The sequence below is a fragment of the Urocampus carinirostris genome, chromosome 9, assembly GCF_059441175.1.
Source record: "Urocampus carinirostris isolate Australia breed hairy pipefish chromosome 9, RoL_Ucar_1.0, whole genome shotgun sequence".
Classification (NCBI taxonomy): Eukaryota; Metazoa; Chordata; class Actinopteri; order Syngnathiformes; family Syngnathidae; genus Urocampus; species Urocampus carinirostris.
The window spans coordinates 24,633,924-24,640,607 of NC_142357.1; the positions used below are offsets into that span (position 1 = coordinate 24,633,924).

Here is a 6,684-nt window from a genome sequence, read left to right on the forward strand (position 1 = left end):
TCACAGATAGGAAGTTAAAATCAACCCAACTTGGAACATATGTCACATTATACGCTATGCAAAAGAATTAAAATTCTCTTTTTAGTCCGCTTATTTTAATTTTCAATTGAGTCCGCTTAATTTTCGTGAGTTTGCAAGCAAGCTGGTTAGATTCCGGTTTATTTGTGATAAATGTGTGTTTTTGTTGTTTTTAGGAGTATCTGGTGTCTTATTGTGTTATTAGTTTGCTCATCAATTTATCGTCTGTTGGTTAAATTTGATTTTGGTTCATTATAAATTGTATTTTTGTACCTTTTTGTGAGTAGTTATTTAGGGTGCTCGCTAGCTGTACGGTATATAGGTAGCTAGCACAATGAAATATAAGGAACGGATAACATACAACGTACATTGTTATATATTTTTTACATATATACATGCGTATATGGCATGTTTGTTGAATTCCGGGTGGGGAAAATGTTGGTAAATTAAGCGGCTGTATTAGGGTGGTCCTTAATGGGGGTCGAAATTTTTTTTTTTGAAATATTGGGCTCTGACCCCCCGCATATGTTCTTATATCGATAAAAACACACTGTGTGCAATTTTGAACAATTTGGATAATATTTAGAGGTAGCTCAACGACTTTGAAATTTCCCAAAATGGTAACATTTTGGCAATTTTCGAGAAAAAACGGAAATCTTAACCCTATGTGTACGGCGTTTTAGAACATCCAATTTCAGTCCATTGCTTATAATTGTAACACAAGAAAAGTTACAAGTAACTTTGTACACTAGGTCTGATATAATGTGCGAAAAATCCTTATTTTTCATACCAAAATTTCAGAGGCCTTGAGCGACCTCTAAATATCCTTTGATTTTGATGAAACTTTGCCTAATTACGTTTTGTATATATTGGAACATATTCAAGGGGTCAGAGCATGAAATTTTAAAAGTCGAAAAATAAGGACCACCCTAGGCTGTATATGAACTACTTCCCTAGAAGTTTTTATTGGAAGAATATTTTCTGGAGACAACCACAAAACAAGTCTTCAATCGGACAAGCTTAGCAATAGTCTTTCTAAGACATTTTGAAGCAAGATTTTCATACCTTTTTGAGGCGTTGTATAGGTCAACAGGAAACCGCCTCTTCAGTTTTCTGCTTGTCACCGTTTGCAAATTGTTCTCAAAGTTTCAGTTCCCTGTTCAAACCTTGGTCTTGTGGTTTCTGGACATCGGGCTGAACCTTGTTTCTTTGCTTAGAGTTCCTGAATTTAGTCTGAACCTGTAGCCTCCATTAAAAATACATAATACTTAAGAACGAGATAGGTTCCGGATGATCATTCATAAGTTAAATTTGTTTGTAAGTTGCTTCAGTTCTGTATTTTGTATGTTTAAGGTTTATATAAGTATGTTTAAGGCTTGTATAAGTAAACTGTATTGTTTTGTACTAGAAAATAAATATTTCAGATAATATGCTCTATAAAGATAAATACAGTTGAGTTTAACTTACTTTTGGAAGACGCCCTTCAAGAGGTCCTCCTCTTTGGTAAAAAGTGGCCGAAAAAAAGTGTTCCAGACATTTTCTCAACCGCATCAAGCTTTCTTATTCCAATTTTGTTTCAAAAGAAACGTCTCGTCGCTTCTTTACACTTTACACCAGCCATATTGAATGGATGCAAGATATATTAAACAATAAAAACGTCAGAATAAAAACCTTCTGAGCATGCTGGAGATTCAGTACACATAACACTGTAAGTTTACTGTAAGTAGAAGCCGGATTTATTATTCGGGGTGAATGCTAGGTGACCTCTTACAGCGCCACACGGCTGTAGCGCCGGAAAAAAGCAATACAGTAATGTCCTGTACTCGGAAAAAAGGTGCACATAATACAAAATCTAACTTACAGCAATCTCCGGTTATTTTTTGACATCCCTAAAAAGAGGTTTGTATCTACCGTTATATGTGAGTCAAATAGTCGTAAGTAGGGGAGTGTCCGTATACATTTATAATAAAAGCTGTTGCACTTCATGTACAATAGGTCTACACCTACTACGTATATTGTTATAAATACATATGTAACACATACGCATACACATATTATTTTATATGGATGGCGATAGTATATCTGTCAACCTAAGGCAATTGCTCCCCTTAACAATAGTTGCAATTCCCTTTATTAAGCAATAGTAAACTTTACAAACACATGTAATTATTACCGTAAATTCCGGACTATAAGCCGCTACTTGTTTTCCAAACGTTCAACCCTGCGGCTTATTCAGTGATGCGGCCAATTTATGTAATTTTTCTAACAGCCGCCAGCGGCGCTCGAGTTCAAGGCACATGACGCAGCTTACAAGCTAAACGCAATCGAGCAGTCCGATAAAGAAGGAAAACTTTGATGACATCAGTCACAGGGAGGAAGATGAGAACGGTTTAGCATGATTTCTACATATACGGTATTTTTTTTTTAACAGACCCGTTAACTGTATTGCGAGCGTGCTGTTAGTAGCGTTTTGCTACCCTTCACAGGCACGGTTTGGGATGGAAGTTATAATATTATTATTAAAGCTTTGAAAACTCTCTCGGTGTACCGTCTTTCTTTGTAAATATGTGTAACCATGTATAATCTATATTTGCAACTGTATATTTTTATAATGTATTTATTTGTATTTATTTTGGACACTTATTCTGATAAGTCTTGCACTGACCAATTAAAAAAAAGGGGCGTAACAGACGCGGGGGATGACGGGTAGTGGGGACCGGTAAAGGTGAGTGTTTGGGGACACGGCAGACAATAGTGGATATATATTTTTCCCACCCTTACCTTTGGAAATATACACTTTTTTCCTTGGACTACTTTTAACGGGACCCGGACTCTGCAGGTCTGCATCAAATCTTAACTACCGGTATCATTTTCCGTTCATTTTACCGGCTGTGGTTTTTGAACTGTGTACTGGGCTAGGACCTTAGTATACCATGATCCTGGCATTATGTACTATCTATGAAGTTACAATTTGATTTTTGCAATCCGGAGATGGATTAAGAGCTTGCTCTGTCCACTCCACGCATCGTCCCAGTATTGCAGTACCTCCGGGAACGGTGCATTCGCAATGATCGCAGCAAGGCTTTAGGGCTAGGACCTTAGCTTGGCCTTTTGGCTAAGAGTAAGTGTCCCGGCTCCTAGGCTTTGTAGCATATTATGAACTGACCGATAACGGATAATGGATAATGAATAACGAAGATAGAACAATAACCCTTAAAAACCCCAAAACCCCCATTAGCTTGGCCTTTTGGCTGAGAGTAAGTGTCCCGGCTCCTAGGCTTTGTAGCGTATTATGAACTGACCAATAACGGATAATGGATAAGGAATAACGAAGATAGAACAATAACCCTTAAAAACCCCAAAACCCCCCCAGTTAAAATCGTGGGGCTCAAAGTAGGGTTTGGGTTAATTTTGTGATTGTGTTACATATTTTAATGTGGGCGCATGCGGCTTATATACAGGTGCGGCTTGTGTAAGTACAAAAGCGGTCATCCTCTTAAAATGTGGTGGGTGTGGCTTACAATCAGGTGCGCTCTATAGTCCGAATTTTACGGTACAAATTTATGATGACATTGTCTTATTCTACCACTGAACTAGATGATCTAGATTAGAATGAAAATGGGCAAGAATTCAGTCAAACAAAAAGCGAGTTTTTTAAATAGTTTTAAAAAAAAAACGAAAGAAAGATTGTTAATTTTTATACTGTGTACACAATTTTAAATGATCAAAAAATGTATGAAGCACGGGGAAAATGTACTAATTGGCATGTATGAGACAGACGGACAGTCAGATAGATAATGCTGTCAGTATTAATACACAAAAAATGATATTCAATCACATTAGCTGAGACTTTTCCCCATGGTCAAAACACTGTGACCGGGGCAGCCGTCCTTGCCGTTTGAAGGCAGTGACAGGTCCAACGTGACGGTGCATCGGGAAACGAATACATCTCAGCGCCACAAATCCTTTAAGCCTCTAAAAACACTCTAATTATCCCTGCAAGGAGAAATTGCGAATAAACCTGTTCATTGGATTCCTCCCGAGATTTAGAATCAGTTTGTGTTGGAAGGGCGCTTGTCACATATAAGTGCCGTTCTTCCCGCCTGATGCATAAATTAAGATGGGGGCTGTCGTCCCGAGAGACGGAACGTTAAAGTGCAATTGGATAAGCGTTGCTCAAGGCTTACTGACTCATGATAATGCATCAGATCGGGAAGTACTTTGTCCTTCAGACCGTGCTACGCTATTGTTTGTGACACGAGGGGGTCTCTTTAGGCGGATGAGGGTTTCATGTTGTCGTGGATAACATGGCACTCATTATTACTATCACTGTCATCATTCGTGGGACAGGGCTCTGCTCTATAAACTCTTCTAATGTTAGGTGACAGACAGTCGTCTATCATATCACAATTTCATGTTTTCTCAGCCTTTTCCTAAATCAGGGGGGTTGTAAAAGCAGTTGAAAAGCATGTATGCATATGTTATTTTACCTATCAGATTTTATGACAGTATTTTCCGGACTATAAATCGCCACCGATTATCAAGAAGAACGAGGCTAAAAACATAAATATGTGGCATTGAGTAACATCCGACTTAAGACCGTGAATGGATCCGTATAACGTAAATCCATTACAATGGTGTCATCTACTGCCAAGATGGAATGTAGTTACTGTGCTGAAGTGGTGGTAGATTGCTTACTGACTGGCTGCTTTATTGTTGTGCGCACAGTCAGGCTGCTAGGTGCTGCGTTTCCTGACATGGAACTAAAGAAAATAAATAATCTATAGGAAATAATGACAATTTCCGTGATCGTAAGGAAGTCGAGCAGGTTGTAAATAGGATTCAGATTCAGGTATACTTTATCGTCCTTCTAGTGCACATGTATACAGAACAAAATCTCGATACATCTGACTAGGACAGTTTCCATAAATGTATAAATATAAGTGTGTAGTAACGAGTTGAAGTGTTTTGAAAAGGGATACTGTACATCAGCGCAAAAGATTTGTTGAGTGAAACAAGTCAGTAGGAGGATCATATAATGTACAAAACATATGAATGTGCATTATGAGGAAAATGATAGCTATGAGTACTGTTGAGTAGTTCAAGAGTGCAATACGGGCAGCTGAACAGATGTGCATAATGGGAAGACCGGTAAACATTTCTCCCTCATATGTTTCAGATTTAATTTCCTCCTATGTTCCGGTCCTTAGCCTTCGCTCTGAAAATGCTGGTCCACTAGTGATCCCAAGAGCCAAGAAGATATCCTCAGATTCAAGAGCGTTCTCGGTTCGGGCCTCGGTGCTGTGGAATGCTCTTCCCCTAAGATTTGATCTGCAACCTCAGTGGAAATGTTTAAATCTAAGCTTAAAACACACTTCCACTCGATAGCATATGAATAACCCGGATTTTATATTGACAATATAAGGGGATGGTGTCATAATAGTCTGTATTTTGCAATAGCCTTTAATCTGTGCAGCCCTTTGAGACTCTTTGTGATTAAGGGCTATACAAATAAACATGACTTGACTTGACTATACAGTAACATTAGAATTTAAAAAAAGAAAACTATTTTCAATTAAGAGATTTAAAAACAGATTTGTAAATTAGCAGCTTGGTAGGCTTGCTATGTGTGGGGTTGACCGATTAACAGTGTAATAGCCAGGGGGACAAATATGTTGCAGAACATGGTGGTCCTGCACTACACACTGCAGTACCTCTTTCCAGAGGGTAGCAGAGTGAACAGCCCATGATGGGGGTGAAACGGGTCCCTAAAGATGTCTGTGATTTAGGATAGGCAGAGCTTTTGGCCAATGTCCTGAATGGACGAGAGATAATTCCCGATGATTTTGTCCACTGTCCTCACCATCCTCCTCACACTGATCCAGTTGGATGTGACATCTATTTATTCATTTATTTTGAAAAGAATGACGGTCCCAGGTTTTGCTATGGAAGAACAATCTTAACACAATAAGTAGACAACTCCCACGAGAGCCTTTTGTGTTATTTTTTATATTGCTATAGATTTATATTGAGTCCTCGATCTACGAGTCACATTTGACATCAGCGATCCAATCCAAATCTCTGTGAAAGTCTAATGTATCTGTTTACTGTGCTTTGGAGGTCCTCAGTGACTGGTTAAAAGTGCTATATACTGTAAATGTAGTCCATTTTAAATGAATTATTTGTATGAAAGATATATGAACCAGAATGATGTATATACAAAAGAAATACAAACAGAGAGAGTACTGGTAGGTGGATCCATAGTACTGGTCACTAGCTGTAAATGCATGTCAGAGCCCGAACAGACGGTAGACCCAAACGCGTGACGATTTCATACCAAGCTTTATTTATGGAAGCGGACCAGTCATGCACAGGAAAACAAACGCCAGCGATTTGGCGATCGCCTGACAGGAGAAGTGGGACAGGGAAGTCAGGCGCGGAAAAGCAGGACGCCAGGGGCAGACGAGCAGGATACCGGACAGACAGGATTGATACCGGATACAGGATAACGGGGCTTGGATCAGAGGTTCGTACAGGTTACGGGACAGGCGGGATCGATAACGAGCAGGAAATTAGAAAGGACAGGACAGACGGGATCGATACTGGATACAGGATAACCGTGCTTGTTTCATGGATCGATACAGGATACGGGACTGACAGAATCGA

The 6,684-nt window shown here is 39.2% G+C and overlaps 1 pseudogene; it reads left to right on the forward strand.

The window, feature by feature from the left end:
- The first annotated feature begins 2,970 nt into the window (after positions 1-2,970).
- Positions 2,971-3,085, forward strand: LOC148359661 (U2 spliceosomal RNA; annotated as a pseudogene).
- The last annotated feature ends 3,599 nt before the right edge of the window (positions 3,086-6,684 follow it).